Below are 16,485 nucleotides of genomic sequence, written 5' to 3' on the forward strand. Positions count from 1 at the left end.
GGACATCGGTCCCAGCCCTGCCCAGGTGCAAACAGTCCGTTATGTACTGGTCCCACCTCCCCCAGAACCGGTTCCAATGTCCCAGGAATTTGAATCCCTCCCCCTTGCACCATTCCTCCAGCCACGTATTCTTCTGAAATATCCTTCTATTTCTACTCTGACTAGCACGTGGCACTGGTAGCATTCCTGAGATTACTACCTTTGAGGTCCTATTTTTTAATTTACCTCCTAACTCCCTATATTCAGATTTTAGGACCTCATCCCGGTTTTTACCTATATCTCACTGTCCTCGGCCATCTCCATTCAGTCTGTAAGGGTGACTCCGAGCTTCCGGTCACCTGTCACATTAATTCTCTGCTCCACTCCCACTCTGATCTCACTGTCCTCGGCCATCTCCATTCAGTCTGTAAGGGTGACTCCGAGCTTCCGGTCACCTGTCACATTAATTCTCTGCTCCACTCCCACTCTGATCTCTCTGTCCTCGGCCATCTCCATTCAGTCTGTAAGGGTGACTCCGAGCTTCCGGTCACCTGTCACATTAATTCTCTGCTCCACTCCCACTCTGATCTCTCTGTCCTCGGCCATCTCCATTCAGTCTGTAAGGGTGACTCTGAGCTTCCGGTCACCTGTCACATTAATTCTCTGCTCCACTCCCACTCTGATCTCTCTGTCCTCGGCCATCTCCATTCAGTCTGTAAGGGTGACTCCGAGCTTCCGGTCACCTGTCACATTAATTCTCTGCTCCACCCCCACTCTGATCTCACTGTCCTCGGCCATCTCCATTCAGTCTGTAAGGGTGACTCCGAGCTTCCGGTCACCTGTCACATTAATTCTCTGCTCCACCCCCACTCTGATCTCACTGTCCTTGGCCATCTCCATTCAGTCTGTAAGGGTGACTCCGAGCTTTCGGTCACCTGTCACATTAATTCTCTGCTCCACCCCCACTCTGATCTCACTGTCCTCGGCCATCTGCATTCAGTCTGTAAGGGTGACTCCGAGCTTCCGGTCACCTGTCACATTAATTCTCTGCTCCACTCCCACTCTGATCTCTCTGTCCTCGGCCATCTCCATTCAGTCTGTAAGGGTGACTCCGAGCTTCCGGTCACCTGTCACATTAATTCTCTGCTCCACTCCCACTCTGATCTCTCTGTCCTCGGCCATCTCCATTCAGTCTGTAAGGGTGACTCCGAGCTTCCGGTCACCTGTCACATTAATTCTCTGCTCCACTCCCACTCTGATCTCACTGTCCTCGGCCATCTCCATTCAGTCTGTAAGGGTGACTCCGAGCTTCCGGTCACCTGTCACATTAATTCTCTGCTCCACTCCCACTCTGATCTCACTGTCCTCGGCCATCTCCATTCAGTCTGTAAGGGTGACTCCGAGCTTCCGGTCACCTGTCACATTAATTCTCTGCTCCACTCCCACTCTGATCTCACAGTCCTCGGCCATCTCCATTCAGTCTGTAAGGGTGACTCCGAGCTTCCAGTCACCCGTCACATTAATTCTCTGCTCCACTCCCACTCTGATCTCTCTGTCCTCGGCCATCTCCATTCAGTCTGTAAGGGTGACTCCGAGCTTCCAGTCACCTGTCACATTAATTCTCTGCTCCACCCCCACTCTGATCTCTCTGTCCTCGGCCATCTCCATTCAGTCTGTAAGGGTGACTCCGAGCTTCCGGTCACCTGTCACATTAATTCTCTGCTCCACCCCCACTCTGATCTCACTGTCCTCGGCCATCTCCATTCAGTCTGTAAGGGTGACTCCGAGCTTCCGGTCACCTGTCACATTAATTCTCTGCTCCACTCCCACTCTGATCTCTCTGTCCTCGGCCATCTCCATTCAGTCTGTAAGGGTGACTCCGAGCTTCTGGTCACCTGTCACATTAATTCTCTGCTCCACTCCCACTCTGATCTCACTGTCCTCGGCCATCTCCATTCAGTCTGTAAGGGTGACTCCGAGCTTCCGGTCACCTGTCACATTAATTCTCTGCTCCACTCCCACTCTGATCTCTCTGTCCTCGGCCATCTCCATTCAGTCTGTAAGGGTGACTCCGAGCTTCTGGTCACCTGTCACATTAATTCTCTGCTCCACTCCCACTCTGATCTCACTGTCCTCGGCCATCTCCATTCAGTCTGTAAGGGTGACTCCGAGCTTCCGGTCACCTGTCACATTAATTCTCTGCTCCACTCCCACTCTGATCTCACTGTCCTCGGCCATCTCCATTCAGTCTGTAAGGGTGACTCTGAGCTTCCGGTCACCTGTCACATTAATTCTCTGCTCCACCCCCACTCTGATCTCTCTGTCCTCGGCCATCTCCATTCAGTCTGTAAGGGTGACTCCGAGCTTCTTGTCACCTGTCACATTAATTCTCTGCTCCACACCCACTCTGATCTCTCTGTCCTCGGCCATCTCCATTCAGTCTGTAAGGGTGACTCCGAGCTTCCGGTCACCTGTCACATTAATTCTCTGCTCCACTCCCACTCTGATCTCACTGTCCTCGGCCATCTCCATTCAGTCTGTAAGGGTGACTCTGAGCTTCCGGTCGTCTGTCACATTAATTCTCTGCTCCACTCCCACTCTGACCTCTCTGTCCTCGGCCATCTCCATTCAGTCTGTAAGGGTGACTCCGAGCTTCCGGTCACCTGTCACATTAATTCTCTGCTCCACTCCCACTCTGATCTCACTGTCCTCGGCCATCTCCATTCAGTCTGTAAGGGTGACTCTGAGCTTCCGGTCACCTGTCACATTAATTCTCTGCTCCACCCCCATTCTGATCTCACTGTCCTCGGCCATCTCCATTCAGTCTGTAAGGGTGACTCCGAGCTTCCGGTCACCTGTCACATTAATTCTCTGCTCCACTCCCACTCTGATCTCACTGTCCTCGGCCATCTCCATTCAGTCTGTAAGGGTGACTCCGAGCTTCCGGTCACCTGTCACATTAATTCTCTGCTCCACTCCCACTCTGATCTCACAGTCCTCGGCCATCTCCATTCAGTCTGTAAGGGTGACTCCGAGCTTCCAGTCACCCGTCACATTAATTCTCTGCTCCACTCCCACTCTGATCTCTCTGTCCTCGGCCATCTCCATTCAGTCTGTAAGGGTGACTCCGAGCTTCCAGTCACCTGTCACATTAATTCTCTGCTCCACCCCCACTCTGATCTCTCTGTCCTCGGCCATCTCCATTCAGTCTGTAAGGGTGACTCCGAGCTTCCGGTCACCTGTCACATTAATTCTCTGCTCCACCCCCACTCTGATCTCACTGTCCTCGGCCATCTCCATTCAGTCTGTAAGGGTGACTCCGAGCTTCCGGTCACCTGTCACATTAATTCTCTGCTCCACTCCCACTCTGATCTCACTGTCCTCGGCCATCTCCATTCAGTCTGTAAGGGTGACTCCGAGCTTCCGGTCACCTGTCACATTAATTCTCTGCTCCACTCCCACTCTGATCTCTCTGTCCTCGGCCATCTCCATTCAGTCTGTAAGGGTGACTCCGAGCTTCCGGTCACCTGTCACATTAATTCTCTGCTCCACTCCCACTCTGATCTCACTGTCCTCGGCCATCTCCATTCAGTCTGTAAGGGTGACTCCGAGCTTCCGGTCACCTGTCACATTAATTCTCTGCTCCACTCCCACTCTGATCTCACTGTCCTCGGCCATCTCCATTCAGTCTGTAAGGGTGACTCTGAGCTTCCGGTCACCTGTCACATTAATTCTCTGCTCCACCCCCACTCTGATCTCTCTGTCCTCGGCCATCTCCATTCAGTCTGTAAGGGTGACTCCGAGCTTCTTGTCACCTGTCACATTAATTCTCTGCTCCACACCCACTCTGATCTCTCTGTCCTCGGCCATCTCCATTCAGTCTGTAAGGGTGACTCCGAGCTTCCGGTCACCTGTCACATTAATTCTCTGCTCCACTCCCACTCTGATCTCACTGTCCTCGGCCATCTCCATTCAGTCTGTAAGGGTGACTCTGAGCTTCCGGTCGTCTGTCACATTAATTCTCTGCTCCACTCCCACTCTGACCTCTCTGTCCTCGGCCATCTCCATTCAGTCTGTAAGGGTGACTCCGAGCTTCCGGTCACCTGTCACATTAATTCTCTGCTCCACTCCCACTCTGATCTCACTGTCCTCGGCCATCTCCATTCAGTCTGTAAGGGTGACTCTGAGCTTCCGGTCACCTGTCACATTAATTCTCTGCTCCACCCCCACTCTGATCTCACTGTCCTCGGCCATCTCCATTCAGTCTGTAAGGGTGACTCCGAGCTTCCGGTCACCTGTCACATTAATTCCCTGCTCCACCCCCACTCTGATCTCTCTGTCCTCGGCCATCTCCATTCAGTCTGAAAGGGTGACTCCGAGCTTCCGGTCACCTGTCACATTAATTCTCTGCTCCACTCCCACTCTGATCTCTCTGTCCTCGGCCATCTCCATTCAGTCTGTAAGGGTGACTCTGAGCTTCCGGTCACCTGTCACATTAATTCTCTGCTCCACCCCCACTCTGATCTCACTGTCCTCGGCCATCTCCATTCAGTGTGTAAGGGTGACTCCGAGCTTCCGGTCGCCTGTCACATTAATTCTCTGCTCCACCCCCACTCTGATCTCACTGTCCTCGGCCATCTCCATTCAGTCTGTAAGGATGACTCCGAGCTTCCGGTCACCTGTCACATTAATTCTCTGCTCCACTCCCACTCTGATCTCACTGTCCTCGGCCATCTTCATTCAGTCTGTAAGGGTGACTCTGAGCTTCCGGTCACCTGTCACATTAATTCTCTGCTCCACCCCCACTCTGATCTCTCTGTCCTCGGCCATCTCCATTCAGTCTGTAAGGGTGACTCCGAGCTTCCAGTCACCTGTCACATTAATTCTCTGCTCCACTCCCACTCTGATCTCTCTGTCCTCGGCCATCTCCATTCAGTCTGTAAGGGTGACTCCGAGCTTCCGGTCACCTGTCACATTAATTCTCTGCTCCACCCCCACTCTGATCTCACTGTCCTCGGCCATCTCCATTCAGTCTGTAAGGGTGACTCCAAGCTTCCGGTCACCTGTCACATTATTTCTCTGCTCCACCCCCACTCTGATCTCTCTGTCCTCGGCCATCTCCATTCAGTCTGTAAGGGTGACTCCGAGCTTCCGGTCACCTGTCACATTAATTCTCTGCTCCACCCCCACTCTGATCTCACTGTCCTCGGCCATCTCCATTCAGTCTGTAAGGGTGACTCCGAGCTTCCGGTCACCTGTCACATTAATTCTCTGCTCCACTCCCACTCTGATCTCACTGTCCTCGGCCATCTCCATTCAGTCTGTAAGGGTGACTCCGAGCTTCCGGTCACCTGTCACTTTAATTCTCTGCTCCACTCCCACTCTGATCTCACTGTCCTCGGCCATCTCCATTCAGTCTGTAAGGGTGACTCTGAGCTTCCGGTCACCTGTCACATTAATTCTCTGCTCCACTCCCACTCTGATCACTCTGTCCTCGGCCATCTCCATTCAGTCTGTAAGGGTGACTCCGAGCTTCCGGTCACCTGTCACATTAATTCTCTGCTCCACCCCCACTCTGATCTCTCTGTCCTCGGCCATCTCCATTCAGTCTGTAAGGGTGACTCCGAGCTTCCGGTCACCTGTCACATTAATTCTCTGCTCCACTCCCACTCTGATCTCTCTGTCCTCGGCCATCTCCATTCAGTCTGTAAGGGTGACTCCGAGCTTCCGGTCACCTGTCACCTTAATTCTCTGCTCCACCCCCACTCTGATCTCTCTGTCCTCGGCCATCTCCATTCAGTCTGTAAGGGTGACTCCGAGCTTCCGGTCACCTGTCACATTAATTCTCTGCTCCACTCCCACTCTGATCTCACTGTCCTCGGCCATCTCCATTCAGTCTGTAAGGGTGACTCCGAGCTTCCGGTCACCTGTCACATTAATTCTCTGCTCCACTCCCACTCTGATCTCTCTGTCCTCGGCCATCTCCATTCAGTCTGTAAGGGTGACTCCGAGCTTCCGGTCACCTGTCACATTAATACTCTGCTCCACCCCCACTCTGATCTCACTGTCCTCGGCCATCTCCATTCAGTCTGTAAGGGTGACTCTGAGCTTCCGGTCACCTGTCACATTAATTCTCTGCTCCACCCCTACTCTGATCTCACTGTCCTCGGCCATCTCCATTCAGTCTGTAAGGGTGACTCCGAGCTTCCGGTCGCCTGTCACATTAATTCTCTGCTCCACCCCCACTCTGATCTCAGTGTCCTCGGCCATCTCCATTCAGTCTGTAAGGGTGACTCCGAGCTTCCGGTCACCTGTTACATTAATTCTCTGCTCCACTCCCACTCTGATCTCACTGTCCTCGGCCATCTCCATTCAGTCTGTAAGGGTGACTCCGAGCTTCCGGTCACCTGTCACATTAATTCTCTGCTCCACTCCCACTCTGATCTCTCTGTCCTCGGCCATCTCCATTCAGTCTGTAAGGGTGACTCCGAGCTTCCAGTCACCTGTCACATTAATTCTCTGCTCCACTCCCACTCTGATCTCTCTGTCCTCGGCCATCTCCATTCAGTCTGTAAGGGTGACTCCGAGCATCCGGTCACCTGTCACATTAATTCTCTGCTCCACCCCCACTCTGATCTCACTGTCCTCGGCCATCTCCATTCAGTCTGTAAGGGTGACTCCGAGCTTCCGGTCACCTGTCACATTAATTCTCTGCTCCACCCCCACTCTGATCTCACTGTCCTCGGCCATCTCCATTCAGTCTGTAAGGGTGACTCTGTGCTTCCGGTCACCTGTCACATTAATTCTCTGCTCCACTCCCACTCTGATCTCTCTGTCCTCGGCCATCTCCATTCAGTCTGTAAGGGTGACTCTGAGCTTCCGGTCACCTGTCACATTAATTCTCTGCTCCACCCCCACTCTGATCTCACTGTCCTCGGCCATCTCCATTCAGTCTGTAAGGGTGACTCCGAGCTTCCGGTCACCTGTCACATTAATTCTCTGCTCCACTCCCACTCTGATCTCTCTGTGCTCGGCCATCTCCATTCAGTCTGTAAGGGTGACTCCGAGCTTCCGGTCACCTGTCACATTAATTCTCTGCTCCACCCCCACTCTGATCTCTCTGTCCTCGGCCATCTCCATTCAGTCTGTAAGGGTGACTCTGAGCTTCCGGTCACCTGTCACATTAATTCTCTGCTCCACTCCCACTCTGATCTCACTGTCCTCGGCCATCTCCATTCAGTCTGTAAGGGTGACCCCGAGCTTCCGGTCACCTGTCACATTAATTCTCTGCTCCACTCCCACTCTGATCTCTCTGTCCTCGGCCATCTCCATTCAGTCTGTAAGGGTGACTCTGAGCTTCCGGTCACCTGTCACATTAATTCTCTGCTCCACCCCCACTCTGATCTGGCTGGCGGATAGAAAACAGAGAGTTGGAATAAACGGCTCGTTTTCGGAGTGGCAGGCAGTGACCAGCGGGGTGCCGCAAGGATCTGTCCTGGGACCCCAGCTGTTCACAATATATATAAATGATCTGGATCAGGGAATTGGATGCAATATTTCCAAATTCGCTGACAACACTAAACTAGGAGGAGGGGTGGGCTCTGATGAGGATGTCAGGAGGCTACAGTGCGATTTGGACAGGTTGGGGGAATGGGCGGATACGTGGCAGATGCACTATAATGTGGATAAATGCGAGGTTATCCACTTTGGGGGTAAAAACAGGAGGGTAGATTATTGTCTAAATGGCAATAGATTGGGAGATGGGGAAGTGCAGAGGGACCTGGGTGTTCTTGTGCACCAGTCACTGAAGGAGAGCATGCAGGTGCAACAGGCGATTAAGAAGGCAAATGGTATGTTGGCCTTCATATCAAGGGGGTTCGAGTATAGGAATAGGGATACCTTACTACAGCTGTACAAGGTGCTGGTGAGACCGCATCTGGAGTATTGTGTACAGTTTTGGTCGCCCCATCTGCGGAAGGATGTTCTTGCCATGGAAAGAGTGCAGCGGCGATTCACCAGGCTGATACCTGGAATGGCGGGAATGACCTACGAGGAGAGATTGAATAGTTTGGGCTTGTACTCACTGGAGTTTAGAAGATTGAGAGGGGATCTCATCGAAACATATAAAATTATGGCAGGCCTGGACAGGCTGAATTCAGAGAGAATGTTTCCAATGGCAGGGGAGCACAGAACCAGGGGCCACAGTCTAAAAATAGCGGGCAAATCATTTAAAACAGAGATGAGGAAGAATTTCTTCACTCAAAGAGTGGTGAGCCTGTGGAATTCCCTGCCACAGAGGGCTGTGAAGGCTAATTCAATAAATATTTTCAAGAGAGAATTGGATATATTTCTGAAGGCTAAGGGGATTAAGGGTTACGGAGAAAAGGCGGGGACGGGGTACTGAACTGGTAAGATCAGCTAAGATCTCAGATGAAGATCAGCCATGATCTCATTGAATGTCGGAGCAGGCTCGGAGGGCCGAATGGCCTACTCCTGTTCCTATCTCTATGTTTCTATGTTTCTATGATCTCACTGTCCTCGGCCATCTCCATTCAGTCTGTAAGGGTGACTCCGAGCTTCCGGTCACCTGTCACATTAATTCTCTGCTCCACTCCCACTCTGATCTCTCTGTCCTCGGCCATCTCCATTCAGTCTGTAAGGGTGACTCCGAGCTTCCGGTCGCCTGTCACATTAATTCTCTGCTCCACTCCCACTCTGATCTCACTGTCCTCGGCCATCTCCGTTCAGTCTGTAAGGGTGACTCTGAGCTTCCGGTCACCTGTCACATTAATTCTCTGCTCCACTCCCACTCTGATCTCTCTGTCCTCGGCCATCTCCATTCAGTCTGTAAGGGTGACTCTGAGCTTCCGGTCACCTGTCACATTAATTCTCTGCTCCACCCCCACTCTGATCTCACTGTCCTCGGCCATCTCCATTCAGTCTGTAAGGGTGACTCCGAGCTTCCGGTCACCTGTCACATTAATTCTCTGCTCCACTCCCACTCTGATCTCTCTGTCCTCGGCCATCTCCATTCAGTCTGTAAGGGTGACTCCGAGCTTCCGGTCACCTGTCACATTAATTCTCTGCTCCACTCCCACTCTGATCTCTCTGTCCTCGGCCATCTCCATTCAGTCTGTAAGGGTGACTCCGAGCTTCCGGTCACCTGTCACATTAATTCTCTGCTCCACCCCCACTCTGATCTCTCTGTCCTCGGCCATCTCCATTCAGTCTGTAAGGGTGACTCCGAGCTTCCGGTCACCTGTCACATTAATTCTCTGCTCCACCCCCACTCTGATCTCTCTGTCCTCGGCCATCTCCATTCAGTCTGTAAGGGTGACTCCGAGCTTCCGGTCACCTGTCACATTAATTCTCTGCTCCACTCCCACTCTGATCTCACTGTCCTCGGCCATCTCCATTCAGTCTGTAAGGGTGACTCCGAGCTTCCGGTCACCTGTCACATTAATTCTCTGCTCCACTCCCACTCTGATCTCACTGTCCTCGGCCATCTCCATTCAGTCTGTAAGGGTGACTCCGAGCTTCCGGTCACCTGTCACATTAATTCTCTGCTCCACTCCCACTCTGATCTCACTGTCCTCGGCCATCTCCATTCAGTCTGTAAGGGTGACTCTGAGCTTCCGGTCGCCTGTCACATTAATTCTCTGCTCCACCCCCACTCTGATCTCACTGTCCTCGGCCATCTCCATTCAGTCTGGAAGGGTGACTCCGAGCTTCCGGTCACCTGTCACATTAATTCTCTGCTCCACTCCCACTCTGATCTCTCTGTCCTCGGCCATCTCCATTCAGTCTGTAAGGGTGACTCCGAGCTTCCGGTCGCCTGTCACATTAATTCTCTGCTCCACCCCCACTCTGATCTCACTGTCCTCGGCCATCTCCATTCAGTCTGTAAGGGTGACTCCGAGCTTCCGGTCACCTGTCACATTAATTCTCTGCTCCACCCCCACTCTGATCTCACTGTCCTCGGCCATCTCCATTCAGTCTGTCAGGGTGACTCTGAGCTTCCGGTCACCTGTCACATTAATTCTCTGCTCCATCCCCACTCTGATCTCTCTGTCCTCGGCCATCTCCATTCAGTCTGTAAGGGTGACTCTGAGCTTCCGGTCACCTGTCACATTAATTCTCTGCTCCACTCCCACTCTGATCTCACTGTCCTCGGCCATCTCCATTCAGTCTGTAAGGGTGACTCTGAGCTTCCGGTCACCTGTCACATTAATTCTCTGCTCCACTCCCACTCTGATCTCACTGTCCTCGGCCATCTCCATTCAGTCTGTAAGGGTGAGTCTGAGCTTCCGGTCACCTGTCACATTAATTCTCTGCTCCACCCCCACTCTGATCTCACTGTCCTCGGCCATCTCCATTCAGTCTGTAAGGGTGACTCCGAGCTTCCGGTCAACTGTCACATTAATTCTCTGCTCCACTCCCACTCTGATCTCTCTGTCCTCGGCCATCTCCATTCAGTCTGTAAGGGTGACTGCGAGCTTCCGGTCACCTGTCACATTAATTCTCTGCTCCACTCCCACTCTGATCTCTCTGTCCTCGGCCATCTCCATTCAGTCTGTAAGGGTGACTCCGAGCTTACGGTCGCCTGTCACATTAATTCTCTGCTCCACTCCCACTCTGATCTCACTGTCCACGGGCATCTCCATTCAGTCTGTAAGGGTGACTCTGAGCTTCCGGTCGCCTGTCACATTAATTCTCTGCTCCACTCCCACTCTGATCTCTCTGTCCTCGGCCATCTCCATTCAGTCTGTAAGGGTGACTCCGAGCTTCCTGTCGCCTGTCACATTAATTCTCTGCTCCACTCCCACTCTGATCTCTCTGTCCTCGGCCATCTCCATTCAGTCTGTAAGGGTGACTCCGAGCTTCCGGTCACCTGTCACATTAATTCTCTGCTCCACTCCCACTCTGATCTCTCTGTCCTCGGCCATCTCCATTCAGTCTGTAAGGGTGACTCCGAGCTTCCGGTCACCTGTCACATTAATTCTCTGCTCCACCCCCACTCTGATCTCACTGTCCTCGGCCATCTCCATTCAGTCTGTAAGGGTGACTCCGAGCTTCCGGTCACCTGTCACATTAATTCTCTGCTCCACCCCCACTCTGATGTCACTGTCCTCGGCCATCTCCATTCAGTATGTAAGGGTGACTCCGAGCTTCCGGTCGCCTGTCACATTAATTCTCTGCTTCACCCCCACTCTGATCTCACTGTCCTCGGCCATCTCCATTCAGTCTGTAAGGGTGACTCCGAGCTTCCGGTCACCTGTCACATTAATTCTCTGCTCCACTCCCACTCTGATCTCTCTGTCCTCGGCCATCTCCATTCAGTCTGTAAGGGTGACTCCGAGCTTCCGGTCACCTGTCACATTAATTCTCTGCTCCACCCCCACTCTGATCTCTCTGTCCTCGGCCATCTCCATTCAGTCTGTAAGGGTGACTCCGAGCTTACGGTCACCTGTCACATTAATTCTCTGCTCCACTCCCACTCTGATCTCACTGTCCTCGGCCATCTCCATTCAGTCTGTAAGGGTGACTCCGAGCTTCCGGTCACCTGTCACATTAATTCTCTGCTCCACCCCCACTCTGATCTCACTGTCCTCGGCCATCTCCATTCAGTCTGTAAGGGTGACTCCGAGCTTCCGGTCACCTGTCACATTAATTCTCTGCTCCACTCCCACTCTGATCTCTCTGTCCTCGGTCATCTCCATTCAGTCTGTAAGGGTGACTCTGAGCTTCCGGTCACCTGTCACATTAATTCTCTGCTCCACTCCCACTCTGATCTCTCTGTCCTCGGCCATCTCCATTCAGTCTGTAAGGGTGACTCTGAGCTTCCGGTCACCTGTCACATTAATTCTCTGCTCCACCCCCACTCTGATCTCTCTGTCCTCGGCCATCTCCATTCAGTCTGTAAGGGTGACTCCGAGCTTCCGGTCACCTGTCACATTAATTCTCTGCTCCTCCCCCACTCTGATCTCACTGTCCTCGGCCATCTCCATTCAGTCTGTAAGGGTGACTCCGAGCTTCCGGTCACCTGTCACTTTAATTCTCTGCTCCACTCCCACTCTGATCTCTCTGTCCTCGGCCATCTCCATTCAGTCTGTAAGGGTGACTCCGAGCTTCCGGTCACCTGTCACTTTAATTCTCTGCTCCACTCCCACTCTGATCTCACTGTCCTCGGCCATCTCCATTCAGTCTGTAAGGGTGACTCCGAGCTTCCGGTCACCTGTCACATTAATTCTCTGCTCCACCCCCACTCTGATCTCACTGTCCTCGGCCATCTCCATTCAGTCTGTGAGGGTGACTCCGAGCTTCCGGTCACCTGTCACATTAATTCTCTGCTCCACTCCCACTCTGATCTCTCTGTCCTCGGCCATCTCCATTCAGTCTGTAAGGGTGACTCCGAGCTTCCGGTCACCTGTCACTAATTCTCTGCTCCACTGCCACTCTGATCTCTCTGCCCTCGGCCATCTCCATTCAATCTGTAAGGGTGACTCCGAGCTTCCGGTCGCCTGTCACATTAATTCTCTGCTCCACTCCCACTCTGATCTCACTGTCCTCGGCCATCTCCATTCAGTCTGCAAGGGTGATTCCGAGCTTCCGGTCACCTGTCACATTAATTCTCTGCTCCACTCCCACTCTGATCTCACTGTCCTCGGCCATCTCCATTCAGTCTGTAAGGGTGACTCTGAGCTTCCAGTCACTTGTCACATTAATTCTCTGCTCCACTCCCACTCTGATCTCTCTGTCCTCGGCCATCTCCATTCAGTCTGTAAGGGTGACTCCGAGCTTCCGGTCACCTGTCACATTAATTCTCTGCTCCACCCCCACTCTGATCTCTCTGTCCTCGGCCATCTCCATTCAGTCTGTAAGGGTGACTCCGAGCTTCCGGTCACCTGTCACATTAATTCTCTGCTCCACTCCCACTCTGATCTCTCTGTCCTCGGCCATCTCCATTCAGTCTGTAAGGGTGACTCTGAGCTTCCGGTCACCTGTCACATTAATTCTCTGCTCCACCCCCACTCTGATCTCACTGTCCTTGGCCATCTCCATTCAGTCTGTAAGGGTGACTCTGAGCTTCCGGTCACCTGTCACATTAATTCTCTGCTCCACCCCCACTCTGATCTCTCTGTCCTCGGCCATCTCCATTCAGTCTGTAAGGGTGACTCCGAGCTTCCGGTCACCTGTCACATTAATTCTCTGCTCCACTCCCACTCTGATCTCACTGTCCTCGGCCATCTCTATTCAGTCTGTAAGGGTGACTCCGAGCTTCCGGTCACCTGTCACATTAATTGTCTGCCCCACTCCCACTCTGATCTCACTGTCCTCGGCCATCTCCATTCAGTCTGTAAGGGTGACTCCGAGCTTCCGGTCACCTGTCACATTAATTCTCTGCTCCACCCCCACTCTGATCTCACTGTCCTCTGCCATCTCCATTCAGTCTGTAAGGGTGACTCCGAGCTTCCAGTCACCTGTCACATTAATTCTCTGCTCCACTCACACTCTGATCTCACTGTCCTCGGCCATCTCGATTCAGTCTGTAAGGGTGACTCCGAGCTTCCGGTCACCTGTCACATTAATTCTCTGCTCCACTCCCACTCTGATCTCACTGTCCTCGGCCATCTCCATTCAGTCTGTAAGGGTGACTCCGAGCTTCCGGTCACCTGTCACATTAATTCTCTGCTCCACTCCCACTCTGATCTCTGTCCTCGGCCATCTCCATTCAGTCTGTAAGGGTGACTCCGAGCTTCCGGTCACCTGTCACATTAATTCTCTGCTCCACCCCCACTCTGATCTCTCTGTCCTCGGCCATCTCCATTCAGTCTGTAAGGGTGACTCTGAGCTTCCGGTCACCTGTCACATTAATTCTCTGCTCCACTCCCACTCTGATCTCACTGTCCTCGGCCATCTCCATTCAGTCTGTAAGGGTGACCCCGAGCTTCCGGTCACCTGTCACATTAATTCTCTGCTCCACTCCCACACTGATCTCTCTGTCCTCGGCCATCTCCATTCAGTCTGTAAGGGTGACTCTGAGCTTCCGGTCACCTGTCACATTAATTCTCTGCTCCACCCCCACTCTGATCTCACTGTCCTCGGCCATCTCCATTCAGTCTGTAAGGGTGACTCCGAGCTTCCGGTCACCTGTCACATTAATTCTCTGCTCCACTCCCACTCTGATCTCTCTGTCCTCGGCCATCTCCATTCAGTCTGTAAGGGTGACTCCGAGCTTCCGGTCGCCTGTCACATTAATTCTCTGCTCCACTCCCACTCTGATCTCACTGTCCTCGGCCATCTCCATTCAGTCTGTAAGGGTGACTCTGAGCTTCCGGTCACCTGTCACATTAATTCTCTGCTCCACTCCCACTCTGATCTCACTGTCCTCGGCCATCTCCATTCAGTCTGTAAGGGTGACTCTGAGCTTCCGGTCACCTGTCACATTAATTCTCTGCTCCACTCCCACTCTGATCTCACTGTCCTCGGCCATCTCCATTCAGTCTGTAAGGGTGACTCTGAGGGTCCGGTCGCCTGTCACATTAATTCTCTGCTCCACTCCCACTCTGATCTCTCTGTCCTCGGCCATCTCCATTCAGTCTGTAAGGTTGACTCTGAGCTTCTGGTCACCTGTCACATTAATTCCCTGCTCCACCCCCACTCTGATCTCACTGTCCTCGGCCATCTCCATTCAATCTGTAAGGGTGACTCCGAGCTTCCGGTCACCTGTCACATTAATTCTCTGCTCCACTCCCACTCTGATCTCACTGTCCTCGGCCATCTCCATTCAGTCTGTAAGGGTGACTCTGAGCTTCCGGTCACCTGTCAAATTAATTCTCTGCTCCACTCCCACTCTGATCTCACTGTCCTCGGCCATCTCCATTCAGTCTGTAAGGGTGACTCCGAGCTTCCGGTCACCTGTCACATTAATTCTCTGCTCCACTCCCACTCTGATCTCACTGTCCTCGGCCATCTCCATTCAGTCTGTAAGGGTGACTCCGAGCTTCCGGTCGCCTGTCACATTAATTCTCTGCTCCACTCCCACTCTGATCTCACTGTCCTCGGCCATCTCCATTCAGTCTGTAAGGGTGACTCCGAGCTTCCTGTCACCTGTCACATTAATTCTCTGCTCCACCCCCACTCTGATCTCTCTGTCCTCGGGCATCTCCATTCAGTCTGTAAGGGTGACTCCGAGCTTCCGGTCACCTGTCACATTAATTCCCTGCTCCACCCCCACTCTGATCTCACTGTCCTCGGCCATCTCCATTCAGTCTGTAAGGGTGACTCCGAGCTTCCGGTCACCTGTCACATTAATTCTCTGCTCCACTCCCACTCTGATCTCACTGTCCTCGGCAATCTCCATTCAGTTTGTAAGGGTGACTCCGAGCTTCCAGTCACCTGTCACATTAATTCTGTGCTCCACTCCCACTCTGATCTCACTGTCCTCGGCCATCTCCATTCAGTCTGTAAGGGTGACTTCGAGCTTCCGGTCACCTGTCACATTAATTCTCTGCTCCACTCCCACTCTGATCTCTCTGTCCTCGGCCATCTCCATTCAGTCTGTAAGGGTGACTCCGAGCTTCCGGTCACCTGTCACATTAATTCTCTGCTCCACTCCCACTCTGATCTCACTGTCCTCGGCCATCTCCATTCAGTCTGTAAGGGTGACTCCGAGCTTCCGGTCACCTGTCACATTAATTCTCTGCTCCACTCCCACTCTGATCTCTCTGTCCTCGGCCATCTCCATTCAGTCTGTAAGGGTGACTCCGAGCTTCCGGTCGCCTGTCACATTAATTCTCTGCTCCACTCCCACTCTGATCTCACTGTCCTCGGCCATCTCCATTCAGTCTGTAAGGGTGACTCCGAGCTTCCGATCACCTGTCACATTAATTCTCTGCTCCAGTCCCACTCTGATCTCTCTGTCCTCGGCCATCTCCATTCAGTCTGTAAGGGTGACTCCGAGCTTCCGGTCACCTGTCACATTAATTCTCTGCTCCACTCCCACTCTGATCTCACTGTCCTCGGCCATCTCCATTCAGTCTGTAGGGTTGACTCCGAGCTTCCGGTCACCTGTCACATTAATTCTCTGCTCCACCCCCACTCTGATCTCACTGTCCTCGGCCAACTCCATTCAGTCTGTAAGGGTGACTCTGAGCTTCCGGTCACCTGTCACATTAATTCTCTGCTCCACTCCCACTCTGATCTCTCTGTCCTCGGCCATCTCCATTCAGTCTGTAAGGGTGACTCCGAGCTTCCGGTCACCTGTCACATTAATTCTCTGCTCCACTCCCACTCTGATCTCTCTGTCCTCGGCCATCTCCATTCAGTCTGTAAGGGTGACTCCGAGCTTCCGGTCGCCTGTCACATTAATTCTCTGCTCCACTCCCACTCTGATCTCTCTGTCCTCGGCCATCTCCATTCAGTCTGTAAGGGTGACTCCGAGCTTCCGGTCGCCTGTCACATTAATTCTCTGCTCCACTCCCACTCTGATCTCACTGTCCTCGG

This window comes from Somniosus microcephalus, unplaced genomic scaffold (genome assembly GCF_052327205.1).
Source record: "Somniosus microcephalus isolate GS21.2 unplaced genomic scaffold, FLI_Smic_1.0 unresolved_chr1, whole genome shotgun sequence".
Lineage (NCBI taxonomy): Eukaryota > Metazoa > Chordata > Chondrichthyes > Squaliformes > Somniosidae > Somniosus > Somniosus microcephalus.